Raw genomic sequence first — 16,959 nt, 5'->3', positions numbered from 1 at the left:
ACCCCGTCCACGAACCGTAATCAGTACGTCTACATGAATTTATAGGCATGTTTAATTTATTTACAAAAAACCCAAACCAAACTAGACATGACTCATTCTTTGCACTTCTTCTGAAGTTACATCTTTGCTAGAAGGGCATACCATTAAATTACTATGTAATAATGAAATATTTTAATACTTACAAACAAACATGTAAATTTACTTGCATCTACATGTTTCTGAAAGTCAGCATTTCAGGTATGAAGTGGAAAAATTAGAAAACAAAGCAAATACCAGCAATTAATCAGGGAGACTTATCATCCAAGGGTGACCCACTTATAACGCTGGAGACTGGAATAGGTCCCACTTGATGACTGTCAAAAACTAGATGCATGACCTCAGATGGTTTGCATAATTTATCTGCAATTCAATTTACCCAGCCTTAATTGGGCAAAATCTAACTTACCTGGATTGCAGTTTGTCATCAAAATAGAGTGTGTCCTAGAAATGCATGTTACCATTTAGATACAAAAGTATTCAAACACAGTACTTTAAGACTCCAGAATCAAGTGCTCTCCATTGGAATATACAGAGTCTTTGCCATTTATTACTTGTTTGATGAATGTTTCAATCTTCTAGAAGAAAAAGGGACCCTTTGCTTACTACCTGCTGAGAACATTAATACAGAACTTCACATCTAATAAATGAATGAGCAGGGGACAAATGGATTTTGCAAGTTTATTGCATGGTAGTTACATTACTTCTCACCTGGCCAATCTTTAATGATATTTTTGAAACGACATTACTTAACAAATAGCATTTCCTTTAAATAATCATGTACCCTACAAGCTGTCTTTAAAACTAAGCAAAGAAATTAGGCTGGGAGCACTCACTGGATCAAGCCGCTCATTTGCGAGTAGTCCCTATAAACAAGGATTTTCCAATCTGCCAAAATAATTTTCGTACTGTGAAATTAATGCCATCAAAATTGATAACACCACTCAATGTAAGTTACAGATCTCTGCTATAAGCAGAGAGATGTTATCATCAGTTGGTGTAAATCTACGCTGTTCTTGAAACCAATGGAACCACATCAATTTACAGCTGCTGAATATTTGTCCCTGTGTCTGTTTTTAGCACTGATAAAACCACTGAACAAATTTTAAAGCTCCCATTGACTGTAGCAAGACCTACGCCTACAGGAGGCAAGACAGACTATAATTAAGCCATCCTAGAATTAGTGCACTTTCCCCCCTCCCATTCATTCCAAGTTTAAAGTTAGTTGTTAAAAATCATAACCTATGAGGAAGCCAAGAGCACAGCGGATTTTAGAACTTCTTAGATTTTATGTAATCCCAGAAATTCTGTTTAATAACAGTGATTTATCAGGCTAAGTCCAGTTTACTGTAATCATGCAAATAACCCCCATAAAGCCCAAATGAAAAGCAGCACCATCAGGAAAACATGATTTGGCCCACAGTTTTCGTCCAAGAGGATGAAGTTTCAAAGTGACTGTTGCACTGCTGTTCTCTCCCTTATAGCTATAATTACACCTGTGTTTAAAATCTCTTTGCATTTCTTCTACCACCCTTATGTAATTTTTCCTTCGTGGACACGATGTGGTGCAACAGTCGTCTAAGCAATCGTCACTTGCACACTTAACCCTGGGGCAGTCAAAAAGACTAGAATATAGCAGAAAGAAATAATTGCTTGAAAAAGGATTTTGCAGGAGGGGTACTCAGTTGTCTCTTAGACCACCATCCTGTAAAACTGCAGGCAACACAGTTGTTTCATAGAAGACATCTTTAATCAAGGCGCATTTTTCTACATGATTCTAAGTGTATGGATTCTCGCAGTTAGCTAATAAACATATTTCTGACTACACTGAACTAAATAGGGCAGTTTTCGAAAGTATCTCCATGCATCTTGCCAAGTGGCATACACTGCAGTTATCTATAGGTCTTTTCCTTTACACATAAATAGGAAGAGATTTATAGCCACTTGCATTCTGTAAGCATTGCATGCAACAATGATTTTTAATAGCAACTGAATTAACTTTTAACTACAAGGAACAAAAACTCAACACTTCTGCTTCAGGAGCCTACTAATAAAAATAGTTAATTATTAAAACTGGTTATCAGAAGGAAAAAAACCCTAAGATGTTCTTTAGCACTCCTCCATTGTAAGATACTTCAATATTAAAAAGAATTAAAATGGAATATTCTTCAACTTAAGCATACCGATACAGAATCAGATTTATCAACAACACAAAATAATCTCCTACCTACAGTTTGCTTCATGCAACTTTTTGAAAAAACATTTTAAAAAAATCCTCCTAGACACCACAAAATTGTTCAATTTAAAATCAGATAATCGATCACCTTTCTGTAAAGCTGCATTTTCTTCCTTTAATGTAATAGAAATATTTGAGGGATTTCCGTTTTTACCTTTGCATTTTTCCTTTTCCAATATCCATAACCAATCATCGCTCTGCTCTTCCATTATGCTTCATATATTGCAGAGTGAGAAGCATCTTCATTAAATAGTATTAAAAATAGAACACACCCGATCTCCCCACCGGAGCATGCTCTGACAGTGCTGATACCACAGCTTTCAAGGTAACCATGCCCAGCTGGGAACTCAGAGGCAAAGTCAGTGCGAGATTAGCAATTTGCAAGCCCAATTGTGCACACAAACTTGCCTCGATCCGTGACGAAGACTGCTAAAACAAAAATCAGCGTGCAGTTAAAGTATACAGCTGAAAAGTAGCAGGTCAGTTTACAGTACGGGTTGTTGTTTTTTTGGTGATTGTTTTTTTTTTCCCCCCTCCCCATCACCCTCAGCTTCAATTGCTTTGTACTTGCCTAAAACATATATATGCTATTTAGAAGAAGGCGCACCGGGCATGCATCTGGCTCAGCATTGCAACGATAGAGAAGTCAAACAGGTGATGCACAGACACTTGTGTCGCTCTCTAATGTCTTTGTTTCCCCTCCCGGCACATTTACAGCGATGTCACACGGCGGCGGGACGAGTTTTAAGCCAAACCGCACACACCTGGAAGCGCAGAGACACACCTAGCACGTAAAAATGCACCCGAAATCTGAGCGTGTTCCCCCCGCAGGCTGACACGGTAAATGAAGGCAAAATAAATAACAGCAATTAAATAAGGCTGCGCAATGGCTGCGTTGGATGAGCATGTCTGGGTTAGAGTTACAAGCAATATCGTTTGAGACGCACAGACAAGTAGGCAGAATACACCAAGCGGAGTAACATAAACTGCTTTTTTGTGAAAACAGGACACCTATGAATACGCCTGTAACTCCCGAACCGGGACCTTCCTCCACTGCATGCAAAAAGAGATGCTAAGGAAGCACCAAGTAAATCTGTTGCCTTCAAATCGCCACCCTTAAGAACAATGCCAGTCCAAGCAGCCCAGGCTTGCCCTCCAGCAAACACGGCTTTGAAAGCGGATCCCTCGATGCCGTTCACAAATCAGCGAGTAAAAGTTGAGATTTTTTTTTCTTTGAGTTTGATCCGTTTTAGCTAAAATGACAGCTGAGAGGACGGAGCTCTCCCCTTCCCTCCCCCTCCCCCCGCAGCTCCCCTCCCCGGCGCTCGTCTCCCCAGCTAGGTTCCCGGACAGCGGCCACCTCACCTCGGCGCCGGACCCCGACCCGCCTCAGCTCCGGCCAGCAGCGCCTCTGGCGATGACCGGCCGGCGGCCGAAACTTTGGGAAGCCGCCGCCCTCCGCAGGGCAGACGGCCCCGCGACCACGCCGAGACCCGCAGCAAGCCCTCCCCGCCCTACCTGGCTGTCACCACCGCTATGCTGCCGCTCCGCAGTCCCGTGCGAGGCTCCGGCTCCAGCACCGATAGCATCCTGCCCCGCCAGACTATGAGCGACACCCTTTCTTCCTTTCTTTTCCCTCCCACTCTGATAAATACCGCATCTTAGAGCCGGAATCCTGCAGCCGCTATTAATAATTGCACATCGCACGCAATTAAGGCAAGCCCCGGCTGCATACACAGCTCCTGTTTCCCTCTCCCTCCGCTCCACATTCTCCAGCCGCCCTGACCTCAAAAATTAAAAGATCACGGGGAAAGGGGGGGGGGGAATGGGGCGAATGACTCCAACGAAATGACAGAAAACATGCTAAAAGGAAAAAAAAAAAAAAGACAAAAAAATCGCAACAACAAAGAACATCACACCACACAAATGTCGACAGATTCTGATTTGGCTTCTTTGGGTTTTGTTTTCGGGTTTTTTTCGTTCCCTTTTTTTTGTTTGTTTCGTTTTGTTTGTTTGTTTGTTTTACCTTGCCTGCAAACGGGATCTGCCCCCCAGCGTCTTGGCGGCTCGGGTTATTTTTTGTTTGTTTGGTATTTTTGGTTGGCCGGTTTGTTTATTTTTTTGCTGCGGATACGCTGCTGTTACAATACAGTGCGTGTCTTCCTGAAAGACATGTTCTCTTCCTCCGCCTCCGCCGCGGGAGGAGATCCGCCGCCGCACCGCGATGCTGCCCGGGCGCGGTGGCCGCGGCGGCGCCGCCCGACCCGCCGGCCGCCTCCTGCCTCGCCCCGGTCCGCCGCCGCCGCCTGCCTCCGCCCGTCCTCTCCCGGCGCCCGCCTGGATCCCCGTCTGGCTCGCTCCTCTCTGCCTGTCCTCCGTCCTTTATCTGCCGCGCTCGCCGGCTGTACTGTCTGTCTGTCTGCGAGTCTCTCCCTTTCTCTCTCTCCCCGCCCACGCAGCGTGGTGCGCCCCGGACCGCAGGCAGCGCCGCGCTCCGGCTCCGCTCCGCGCCGGCTCCGCGCTCGCTGCGCTCAGCGCCGCCGCCGCCGCCCCGGCTGGCGCTGCCTCGGCCGCCGCCCGGGAGCGGCCGGCCCCGCCGCCATGGCGCTGCCCGCCCTCACCCCACCCAAAGCCCCACGCAGCGCCCCGGAGCTGCCCGCCAGGCCTCCGCCTCTGTCTGCGTGTGGGGTGGCTCTGTCTGTATGTCTGAGTGTCCGCCCGCCCGTGTGCGTGTGGCTTCCCGCACGCCGGCCCCTCCAGTCACACTGATTCTTCCCCCCCCCACGCCCCGCCATCCTCCACCAGCCAAACCCTCCCCGTCAGCCCATCCCCAGCCAGGAGCAGAGACAAAGCACCCGAGCGGGGCTAATAAGGAGGAAGCTCGTTAATCCCCTCCGAGTCCTTGTTATTTGCTCCCACCCACTCCCCGTCGCCCCCAACACACGCTCAAACACACCACCTCACCCTCCCAAGAAAATAAATTATTAAAAAAAAAGAGGGAAGGAAATGGGCCCTTGACTCCAGAGGACAGCTTTAGTGAAGGTCTGGGGCGGGGGGTGTTTTAATTATTATTTTTGCTGGTGAAACCGCGTTGATCAGCCGAGCTGCTGAAAGGGGAGGGGAAAAGAAAAAAAAAAAAAAAAAAAAAGACTGCAGCAGATTTTGGGTAGTAGCAGATAAGCCACTGAAAATGGGGCACATGATCCCCTTCCCCCTCCCCTGCCCAGCACGACTCTATCTAGGATCTGGCTTGACGATATTTCTCCTGGAGCCTCGCTGCACACCATCAAGGCAGAGGGAAACAGGCAATTCACCAGCACACGCATTTCCAATACATAAAACCCCTGCTATCCATTTAAAACCCGAGCCTCGTTTTACCCAATTGAATACATCGAGGCATTCATTCCGCACCCAACCGAGAAAAGGGCATTTACCTCTTTGCTAGGTGGCTATTAATATGCAGTAAAATTATAGCTGTACAACGCCAAATGTAATTGCCATAGATCATTTAGAGCAGATCCAGCAATTCAGCTGCTGGAAATGCATGTCTGTGAATAACCATGCAACTGGTACAATGCCCTCTACTACAATAACCTGAAAGGAGACAGAAGTGTCTGGTACTAGCTGCAATTAGTAATCCTATGGATGAAAAATAAACAGTCAATAAGTACAAAGCAGCAAGGTCCTATAAAATATTGCAATCATTTCTGTCTACGGCGATACAAATAACCCAACTCCCACAGACAGACAATTCTATTTAAAATGCACAGTTAAAAATGCACTTCTTTCATTATGTGCTTTCAGAAAGTCCTAGTTATGAAAGACAGCTTGCTACGATTAATGAACATAGTAGAACTCGCGTACCAGTAAATATGGACAAATATACAGAAGGCTGGGGGGGAGGGGGGAGGGAAATGTTTGCTTTAGTAGGTATTATCCTGGCACCCCTGGAATCCCTCTTTCCCCTCAGAAGCAAACACCTGCTTTTACCGGGGACTGCTGAATGGAATCAGACTGGAAGAATACAGGGAGTGATGAACCACAACAGGGTGTGCATTAGCTGGCTCTTGGTGCACGCCTCAACTGATCAGGGGCATTCAACCAGGCACACCAAAACCTGTTCTGCTAATGCACCTCCTGATGTGGCTTCCTCCTAGGATGGTCGCGTGTGGCTCCATCTACTTTTAAATTCTTTCTTTAACATATTCCCATGCTGTGCTACAAGTTCCATCTGAAAGCAAAGACCAGCAGAAAGGCTATAAATGGACATAGGCTGCTACTGCTGGTGACAGGGCAAGGACCAGCTCTTTTCTCTTTGCCATTTGATGTTTCAGCCATCTCCACAGTGGGCCAAAGTTAATTTTCCAAAATGGCTATCAAAACTGTTCTGAACGTGCACTGAAATGCACAGGATCTCACCTGGCTGTTGCGCATCATTCCTACCCTCCCAACAGAGTACCCAGGTAAGTGAGAGAATGCACACTGCAACAGGACACAAAAGCAGTACTTGCTCGTGCCTTCACTTTAGTGACTTGCAACTCACCTCCAGGAGGAGAGGGGGTGAGGGTAGTGAATGTTTCAGAACCTTGCTCCAGTCACTAGACACAATGAACGTGTAGAACAGCCACGTGTCCACAGCTTGTCTCCCTTCGCTGAGATACTGGAGTGCCAAACCTATGCGTCAGATCTGTAAGTAGATAAAAATTAATGCAAGCTGTAGTCTGGCAGTTCGCTCTACCTTCACCTGTGTGACAGGATGTGCTTGGGGCAAGTTACCAAATGTCAAAAGATGCCAGCTACAGCAACACCAAAGGAAATAATCAGGGGAAAAAAACCCAGTATCACTCCAGTATCATGCAAGTAGTATTTCAACTCAGAATGGTGAGCAGCATCAAATACAGCATATGCAAATATGTGAAATTGCCTCCCTTTGTTGAGAAGTCACCTCAGACCTTCTTGTTCAGATACTAACCTGACAGAATATGCAGACTATATGCCCTCTTTCAGGACTTTGCAGAAAAACAACCCACAATCATTGCACAATCATAACTTCGAAAAGGCAGCAAACTACAGCAATGACTCGCTGCTGCTTGTCTTGATTTGTAAACATGCACAGGGATAACTGTCCATTTAAGCCTGCTGAAAGTCAGCAAAAGCTGACTTTCATGTGTGTTTAAGCAGAGACAGAATTCGATAAACTCTTCAGACCTCTGACATCTTTTTCTGTTTAAGCAGCCAAATTTTGAGGGTAATCAAGAAAATAAAAAAGACACAGGACTTACTTCTACAAATATTTTCTTGAGTAAAGCATTTAATTAATGAATCAGCAGCACATGCTTTCTAGGACTCTGGTATTGCCAAGTGCCCTTGAGCAATAGAACCACATGTAGTGGTGAAGCATATGTGTGCTATACGTACACAAAATTCCTACAGACAACACCAAACACTTCAGCTCAGAGTACCTTCAAGGCATGACAACAGATTATATTACTTGTTCACTGTGAGTGCACTTTTTAACTATGATATTTCAATTTCACTTAGAAATCAAGAAAATCTTAATGGGCTCTCAAAAACCAGTATCTGATTGGAAGCATGAGATATCAGACAAACATACAGAGTTTCTTGCAGTTCTGCAGTCACAGGAGATTCCTGTGATAGAAGGAATGGAGTGTTACTAAATACATTAATAAAAGCTTGCATGACTGGTTGCAGATTTCTGCTGCTTCTAGTCGTTTCTCAGTGAAAAAAACCCCTAACATATGAAGTCTATTTTGTTTTGGAGTTATGGAATGGTTCAATTTGAGACACAACAGTATGATAAGCTAACTGTTGATGGTTTTTATCATAATTTTCTGTGGAAGAGATCAGTTTTATGGGGTTTTAATTTATTTTTAAACTTTTTTTCCTTTTTATGTCCTACATGTTACAAACAAATTAATCATGCATAATTTGCAGATGGACTTAAAAATACTGTGCTTCTATTTAAAGTGGCACTTTACAATATGCAAATATAGCCAAATTGCTCCAGTTTTACATACTTCTCAGGAAGAGCTGAAATATTTTTCCAGCTACAACATCTCAAGTAAAGGAAAATTAACCAAGCAATTTGAGTAAAGCGTATACTGGTAGCTCAGATTTGATAAAAAAATGAAGCTTTATGCTCTTCCCAATGAATTCAGTAAGAATTTTGCAATGGATTTCATTAGGATTAAGATCAGGTACCTAAATCTCAGACTCTCTCTTTGGAGGAAGATCAATGAACAACCCTTTAAAATATAATCTGTTGCTAGAGGGGCTGAGGAAGCTTTTTTTTCCACTGAAAGCAAAGCATCATTTCTTTGTGTTTGACAATTCAAATCCCCTCTTAGTTTCTTTTAGAAATCCCAAAGTGTTTGATGTGCCATATATCTGTATATCTTGAAAAGGATATTTCGGTATGGAGTTCCTCACCCCACAAAAAAAAAAAAAAAAAAAAAAGATGGCTGATCCCCCCTAAGAGAGAAACTGTAGCTCCTGCTCAGCTGTGACTTTCAGAAGAAGAGGAGTAGGAATTTGAACTCTGGGTTTGACAGCTAGAATTGGTACAAGTGGTTTCCCCTATTGTGGCCTTTAATTCATGTTTACAGGCTGGAGGAGGACTGGGAATCTTTCAGGTCACAGTGTTGGAGAGGTAGTGGACTGTTTCATGGGCTGAAGGGTGGCTGGCAGCTCCAAAAGGGATATTCCAAAGTAATCCAGAGGCCACACAAAGGGTTCAGCCTGATATCCTTCTGACTCAGTTATATTGCTGACAACACTGAAAGAGCTGTGGCAGGTTGAGAGATGCAGGCAGTGGGCAGCTCGCTGCTGCTCTGGACAGAAACACATCTCTGATATAGCAACTTAGCACAGCAGTATTTTTTATAATAGGTATGTGTGGTGTATACAGTGGGACAAAGCTACAAAACATGCAGTGGTGAGTAACAGAAAGAGCAGTTAAGGATAGAGAGTCAGCAAGAATGTTGTGAGCTTTGGTATTAGGATGGGACAGAGAGAGAATGGTGGGAAAAAGAGGAGGAGGGAGAGTCCCAGGTAGGGAATGCAGTGAGTTGGTTATCTTGAGATCGGTGATTCATTGTGGGGAACGTGCACTACCTGCACATATTAGAGCACTGTAGGGAAGAAATCAGGCTGAGGAAATTCTGAAGTCTTCCAATAGGATTTATGAGCTTAATAATCCAATGGTTCAGGGTCACCTAAGAGCCCAGGAACTGCTTGTCTCAGAAGTATGAGTGGCTCTAAGGAGACATATGACAAACCTAGCATCTGCAGGAAAGTAGTTACAGTCCTTGCATAGGAGCCATAAGAATCACAAACAAGTTCACTAGCACAAAACAGTTTCCCATCAAGATTATATCAAGAAAAGTCTTTATTGCAAGCCTTTGTCTAAAGCAAAGTATAAAAGCATAGCTTTCCTCCCAACACACAGTGTCCAGAAGACAAGCTTGGGTGACAATTTTCAGCTACCACAATAAGATGTGGCTTTCAACACAGGTGCATGGTGCCTCTCTCACTGCTGAAACATCACTAGACCTACATCTGCCCTTAAGGTGCCCTGGAAGAAGGGAAGCTGAGGGACTAGGGAACTTCATGGGTGAGCAAGTGGATCGAGGAAATGACAGAGTGGGGGAAAGAAGAAAAAAGCAATCTCAAGAGGAATCCCCACTTACCTCCTAGAAATCCTGCCAGATCAATAGTATTTAGCATAGTCAGTGTGACTCTACTTTGAACCATCCTACTCAAAGATCCCAACAGTAGCAGAAGCCCTACAGTAAGCAGAGAATAATTCCTGCTAAGTCATTTGAAAACCCTCTCAAGTTCTGTTAATGATGATAAAACATGGCCTTTGTTATACAACTGGGAGTCTTAGAGGTTTTTCAAGGAGCTATGGGTTAAAATCCTACTGAGGTTATCACCTTAACCTCTTTGCTTTCACTCATTTGGGACCAGTGTTACTTTACTTAAGATTCTCAACCAAATATAAGTTTAATGAGCATTTTGCAGTGTTACATCTTTAACATTTTGGAATCAGTTTTTATGTTGGCTACTGGGATGCAGAAAAGAGACAGTAAAGAACAAATGACTGCTTATATAAAAATTAGGTACATTCAACATGAAGTGATGAGGGCAGTAGGAAATCCCACAGTGCTGTAGTTCATAGACAGAACACAAAGACAGATACTTAAGCTTCCAGCATTTTGAGGTCTTGGACCTCTCAGGTCTTGGAGTCTTAAGAATAGTTATTTCTGTGTCACTGCCCTTAAAATAATACTGTTCCCTCAAATTTTCTCCAGCTGCCTCCTTTTTGTTTCGCCTTGCCTTATCCACTAGACATATTTAAATTTTCCTTTGTTTGGAATCTACATTTTTTCACGCCCTAAAATTATAGCCTTTGCAATGTGCAATAACTGTAGAAAGTCCCTTCATTGAAAGAGCAGAACATGGTACAATTTTAGCATCATATAATTTCCTGCATAATTGTTAAATCATTTTCTTCCTTTTCTCCCTCCCCCTCTCTTCTTTTTTTATTAATTTTTTTTTAAAGGAAAGAAAGATTCAAAATGCATATCCAGAAAGAGAGACAGACAGAAAACTTCACTGCCACATAATATCGTGCTACACTGCAGCTCACATTTACTGCAACCACCATCTTACATCAGTGACAAGACTTTCCCTGTGTGTTGCTTCGGTCACTCAGCACTGGACTCTGCGCTCTGAAAGGCACTCTCGGTTCACAAATGTAAACCTCGTTGTGTGTTTGTGACGTATTCTCAAATATCACATCATAAAAATATTAAAATAAAGCTGTTCATAACATTTTCCTGTGCACCATCTGGGCCTTGCAAGAAAGCTGACATTATCTGTCAAACTAAAGATAACCACATTTTCTCTCTTTTGTATCGCTAATGTTTGTCATTGCAAATTTCACTTTAATGCTCCAATTACATTATGACATTCTTAGAAACTGAATGGCACTAATGACTTTCATTATTATTTACACACTTCCGTAATTATAAGGCTCTCCCTCTCATTCACAACATGTTCTCCCTCATAACACTCGCTCTGATATAAAGCTAATGAATTTTAAACTTTCTATTACATAAAAGCCCATGATTAATTACCCAGCTTCCCAAACTCTTTATGATGCACAATACAGGGCTCTCCTGCAGCGATGCAGGACAGGGGGAGAAGTATGGAACTTTTATTCTCTCCTCTGTGAAAGTAAATAGAGAGATAAATAAAGTATCTTTCTCTTTTAAAGTGGCGTATGCAAATTTAATTGAAAACAAATATAAATCAAACCATTCCTCAGGAGAAAGCTAAATATCCCTTTATTAGCTGCGTGTAGTAAACAGGATATAATGGCTATTCTTATCATCTTTAATTTTTCATTACAAGAATTTTTTAATCTAGTTCAAGCAAATGAGATGGCAGAAGCAAAAATACATGGTTTTTACATAAGACATTTAGTGTGGTACGCTGTGTCACCAAGATCAACTATTTATGTGGTTTTAATTATTCAAAATACTGGACTCCTTCACTGATAAAAAAAGACAAGACAAAAAAGCCCAAGGTTGCACCAGCACCACACAAGATGAAGGGCAATTGTGACAAATATAAATTACTGCACTTCAGACTGACAAAGGTAATACAATAAACCAGAGCCTAGAAGACTTTGAAAGACATTGTGGGGGCACTGAGCAGCCTATCAATGAAATTCAGAGCTCTCTAAGCACTGATATAGGCTGCAACCTGCACAAGCTGTACATGTCTCAATGCCTATACTGCCAAGAGAAATTGGATTCCTGCAGGCAAAGGTAAATGTACTGACAGTCATGGGGAGGGAGAATGGGTTAATTAAAAAGTGTAGCTACTCTTAGCCCATTTGCTGCCTTGTAAACTTGACCTTAAGTTTACGGGGAACCTGTGCATATAAAAAATTTATTTCGTGCTGTTCCAAGGAAGTTCCTTTTTTATGCCTCTCCCCAGTTAGTAAAGCAGGAGTCAGTATCAATGCAAATACATGCAAGGAATATACTCCCAAATGGGATAAAATCTCATCCTGTCAGGGCTGAATTGATGGATATCCAGCTATGAATGACATATCCTTTTTAACCAAGAATGGTACACCTAGAAAGATGAAGATTCATTTGCCAGAGCCATTTACCTCCATGCTGCCTTTATATTAACTCCTACTGATGATCTGCTGCTGGAACAGATAAGAAAATTTTCTTTGTTGTGAGAAAAAACAAATTTGGTTTGTTTTCTTTTTCATGCCTTAAAAGTGTAATCAGTTCCCAGTGTCACAGAAAACCCCAGAGGCATATTACATTAAATAATTCCCTGAAAGGTCAGTACAGCACAGTGATACAGTGTAGCTTCAGCCTTGTGAAAATTCTAAGGGATGATATCTATACTTTGGTCTGTATGGTCCTACACTGCAAATAACTTGAAATTTTCTCCAGTCCTGATCCAAGGACCACAGAGTTAGCTATATGGTCATCCTACTGTCTTCATTTAAGATCTTATTCCAAGGCTGCTCATCAGCAATTTCACGTATCTGAGTTATGAAACTCTCTAACATCAGAGAATGTTCTGTAGTTTAAAAACAAAACCCAAACTTGGATTAATCGAAAATCAATCCTTCCATTCTCTTTAATGTTGTCTTGCATGCTGTTATGTTACAAAAAGTTATTAGGAGTACATTATGAAGCAAAAAGTATAAAACACTCCTATTATTTCTTTAAATCCATAGCTAGACGCCAAGTTTTAGAGGGCAGGCAGGCTTTTGGCAGAAATTTAACAAGTAGCAGACGTGGAAGAAAGAGACACAGATGCAGAAGGAGAGTAGGTCTCAGAATAACATTACTTTTCTGATTCTAATAAAGTTCCTTTGCTTAGCAATCAGGAAAAAAAAAAGGCAACTTCTGGGCTATTCCAGCTTTGATCAACATGTAATTCAGGGATTCACTATTTGTCCTCAGACATTGTACAGCTGCTCTGCGTAAATAGATTGAGTCCTCCTGAAATCTGTTTTTCTCAAGATTCATCTGCTTTCCATGGCTATTGTAGTTCATCTTCTGTTGCTGACTCTGAGGTCAAGAGCACTAGACTAAGATATCTATAAGATATGTAACTTTATATTCAAAGCCTCCCAACATTTTGGGCAGAAAGTGTCAGGCTTTCACAAGGAGCTAGATTATGGTCCTCAGTCAACCTTTACATGCCCATAAAGAAATTTCAGAATGTACTAAAAAAGTCCTTTGAATGGCATTAGAAATGTCCTATATAAATTTCAAATATTGGACCATGAACCTAATTTTTGTTTTATTTGCTGATGGTTTGTGCTGCAGATAATCTTCCTTAAAATATAGTGAATAATGAACCACGGTAGCTGCTAACCTAGATGACTGTTTCTATGTTCTGTGTTCGACGACTCCTTCATAGTTTTACGATGTTATCCAGGAATAGTTCTACTCTAAAGAAAACAGTGTAGTCCTTGGACTTCTTCATGCACTAACTATTTGTAATAGCACTTGCACAAAAGAAATGCGACATCACAGAGTAAGACATAAACATAATAAAAAAGTTGAGGTAATCATTATAGAAAGATTATAAAGCAACTGGATAATGTTCATAATAATGTCAGGACTGTGACTAATAGGATGCCTAATTGTACCTATTAAGTGACACAAAGATTTGCAGTGATAATTTTATGGTCCATTCTTAGTGCAGACAAAAATAGGGATAAGTTTACAGCCCACAGGATCAACTGATTAATATGACAATTAATATAAATATGTTTTAATGACATATGGCATTATCCCTATGCTATGTAGCTTTCAACAATATTTTTGTTTATTGTAATATTTGTATCATGAAATTCTAGCTGTTTAAGATAATTAAATGCGTTTATATCACCATATTCCCCCAAAGATGAGTTAGACATAGGCCCTCAAGATTTCTTATGAAGAAGAAAAGATTTATTAAACAATTTGAAAGTGAGACAAGCATGGCAAACAGAAGTCTTCTTTCAAATCTGTAACTCTATTACATGGCCCTGTGATCCACTCCTTATATGAGCATGTGAGGCATGAATCCTTCTTCCCATCCTGTCTTTTGTGTCTAAGTCAGGAGAGCTTTCAGAAGTAAGTCACGGAGAAGGGAAGTGCTTCAGAAGCCTGGGGATAGGGCAGAGAGAAAGGCGAGATGCCACTATGAAAATTAATTAGTGGTGATGGACAGTAATCTGCTGAAGCTTGTTCTCAGAATTGATTTTGTTGTTACGCGCTATATGAGATCTCCACAGCCCATGAAAGATGAGCCACACATCACCCGAGAAAGCTGCATGTGAAGCAACATCATTAAGCAGAAGCCAGGTATTGACTTTAAATATTGGGGCTCTGATCCTGATTCTACCTTTCAGTGAACTGATAATTTTGAGAAATTTAACCTATCCCCTGGTGCCTTTGCTTATTCTTCACACCTGCTTTTTCTGATCTTTCTTCTGGCTATTGTAATTCTGTGGGAAGTACTATCCATCATTATGAACTTCTGTCATGGCAGTCTGCAAAAATGTAACCTCCTACATCCCAATCTGAAAATAGTCTCATTCGAAGACAATGGGAATTTTACATTGATCTTGGCAGCAATCTTGTTTGCCAATAATATCATCTGTATGTATTCTTTTGAAATGTTTCATATTGATTAACACAGTTTTTAAAAGCACAAACAATAAATTATTCATTTTTATTTATAAAGTAGTTATAGTAAGTGTTTATCACAGGCAGAGTATTTTCATACAAATCAGAATACTTAGAAAATAAGCCAAAAAACCCAACAAATCAGCTTTTCCCAGTAGTATGACTGTGACACCTTTTCTATAAACATAAACAAAACTGGGAACCTCTTTCCTGAAATGCCTCAGAAAAGAGATAAGCCTTGCAAACAAAGAAAGCCAGTGAACACCCTAAAAGACAGTGCCTTCATGGAGAACATGTTACTATCAACTCTCCTGCATTAAAGGCAGAAACGCCTCTGACTATTTATCATACAAGTATATTGGACAAATGATACTAAATCTGCAGGAGTAAAATTACTAAGCTCACCAATTTTTGATAAAACTGCACAGCACTTGAGGACCTAGACGAATTTGATTCTGGACAAATCAAGACACACATTTGGAAACACTGTAAATAAGGACCTTAAGTCATCATACCCTGCTATGGAGAATAGCTCACATAAGGGACGTGAATTTTGGGAAAAAAAAAAAAAAGATGCTGCAGTAGACTATTAGCTGTACTTAGCTGTGTCTATCATTTTTACTGTTTGTACAATACTTTGTACAGTAAACTGAATTTTCTGTGTACTGCCTTTCTCCTACCAGGAGCTGGCAGCTTTTAAGCTTGACTGCAAGGTTGGGACAGGTACCCAGCCTTGCATATCTGAGCATTACAGCCAAAAGTGTTGTGCTAATTTCCAAAACAGTAGCAGGGGAGTCATAGCACAGCCACCAGTAAAAGCAACATAAACCCCTAAACAGCAGAGCTCTTTCCTTTTAATTGCAGTGCCCAGCAATTTTTTTAAGGGTGAGCATTTGTCCAGTGTCCCCTGTAGGCCTTTTGTCAGCTTCTGTGCACTCTGGTTTGTTTTGCTGATGCTCCTCAGCAAACTTGATGATAGCTGGTAAACGCATAAATATCTACACAACCATTTGAGAAAATCATCAGAATTAACATCAGACAGTGTTTCAATGCCAGTCTCCTCCATGACTTTTATTGAAGACCTATAAGGAAGGTAGACAACAGCGGCCTCATGTTTAAAGCAAGATGCCATGTCATGCCAAGAGCTTAAGAAAATATAGATTTCCCAGTGACATAGGACTTCACTCACAAAGCGTGAAGGTAGCACACCTTGTGGGTCCTCAAGGTTAATGATTTATGCTGTTTGTCTCTTCTCCATTACCTTTTACCTCTAGAAAATGAACTATTTCAGGCTTTCTTTGCCCTTCAATTCCTCCATGTTCCTCTCCTGTGTCCCATGCACTCTCCTTTCTCATTTTCCTTTCCCTCTCTCCATATTCATGCCAGAGGGCATATCATGATGAGGTTCTCTAATCAATCGTCTGACTCATTGCCTTATGGCAGAATATTGCCATGGCTAATGACTAATATGACTGCAGGATTTCCAAATGTCATCTTATAAGATCTTACAGACTGCCTATTAACTATTTTTTAGCCTTGCCAGGATTAGCTGTGTAGCAAAATAAAACAGTATGATTTAGCACAGTAAACTCATTTCTTGACAGCTGATTTCTATTTATAGGTATAGCCTAAATAAAACAGTTTAGGACAAAGTATTTCTAAACTGAGAAACGCTCCATTTATGAACAGCTTTTCCTATGATACTCAAAGTGTTTATTTGCACAGTGAGTGACCAAACATAGTGGTTGAAACTTTCTACTTTTTGAAAGATAGCAATTGGATATTTACATTCATGTAATGATTCATTATAAAAGAAGAAATCTGTGAAACTGCCAAGACAAATAGTTAGATGTATTGCATTTGTTGATTTTTATTTATGCATAGAAAATACTTTTCCCTCCAAATTACAGTTTTGTGATGAGGTAAGGAGTGGCATAGCACATT

General features: G+C 41.3%; 1 protein-coding gene across 17 annotated transcripts in view; it reads right to left on the bottom strand.

The window, feature by feature from the left end:
- ARPP21 (cAMP regulated phosphoprotein 21) overlaps window positions 1-6,959 on the bottom strand; it is a 143,888-nt gene extending 136,929 nt beyond the window's left edge. For 2 of the 17 annotated variants that reach the window (XR_007630874.1, XM_050331992.1), the window contains exon 1: window positions 4,299-4,660. The gene's annotated coding sequence lies outside the window, so the exon portion shown is untranslated. Of the gene's footprint in view, window positions 1-2,426; window positions 2,782-3,637; window positions 3,656-3,790; window positions 4,014-4,298; window positions 4,661-6,815 lie in introns of those variants that run through there. The other 15 variants (XM_050331930.1, XM_050331978.1, XM_050331958.1 and 12 more) reach the window with 13 other exon arrangements.
- Between the last annotated feature and the right edge of the window lie 10,000 nt (window positions 6,960-16,959).

This window comes from Myiozetetes cayanensis, unplaced genomic scaffold (genome assembly GCF_022539395.1).
Source record: "Myiozetetes cayanensis isolate MyiCay16 unplaced genomic scaffold, myiCay2020 scf1, whole genome shotgun sequence".
Classification (NCBI taxonomy): domain Eukaryota; kingdom Metazoa; phylum Chordata; class Aves; order Passeriformes; family Tyrannidae; genus Myiozetetes; species Myiozetetes cayanensis.
The sequence above is the reverse complement of the archived record's forward strand: the minus strand, read 5'-3'. Positions and strand labels throughout refer to the sequence as shown.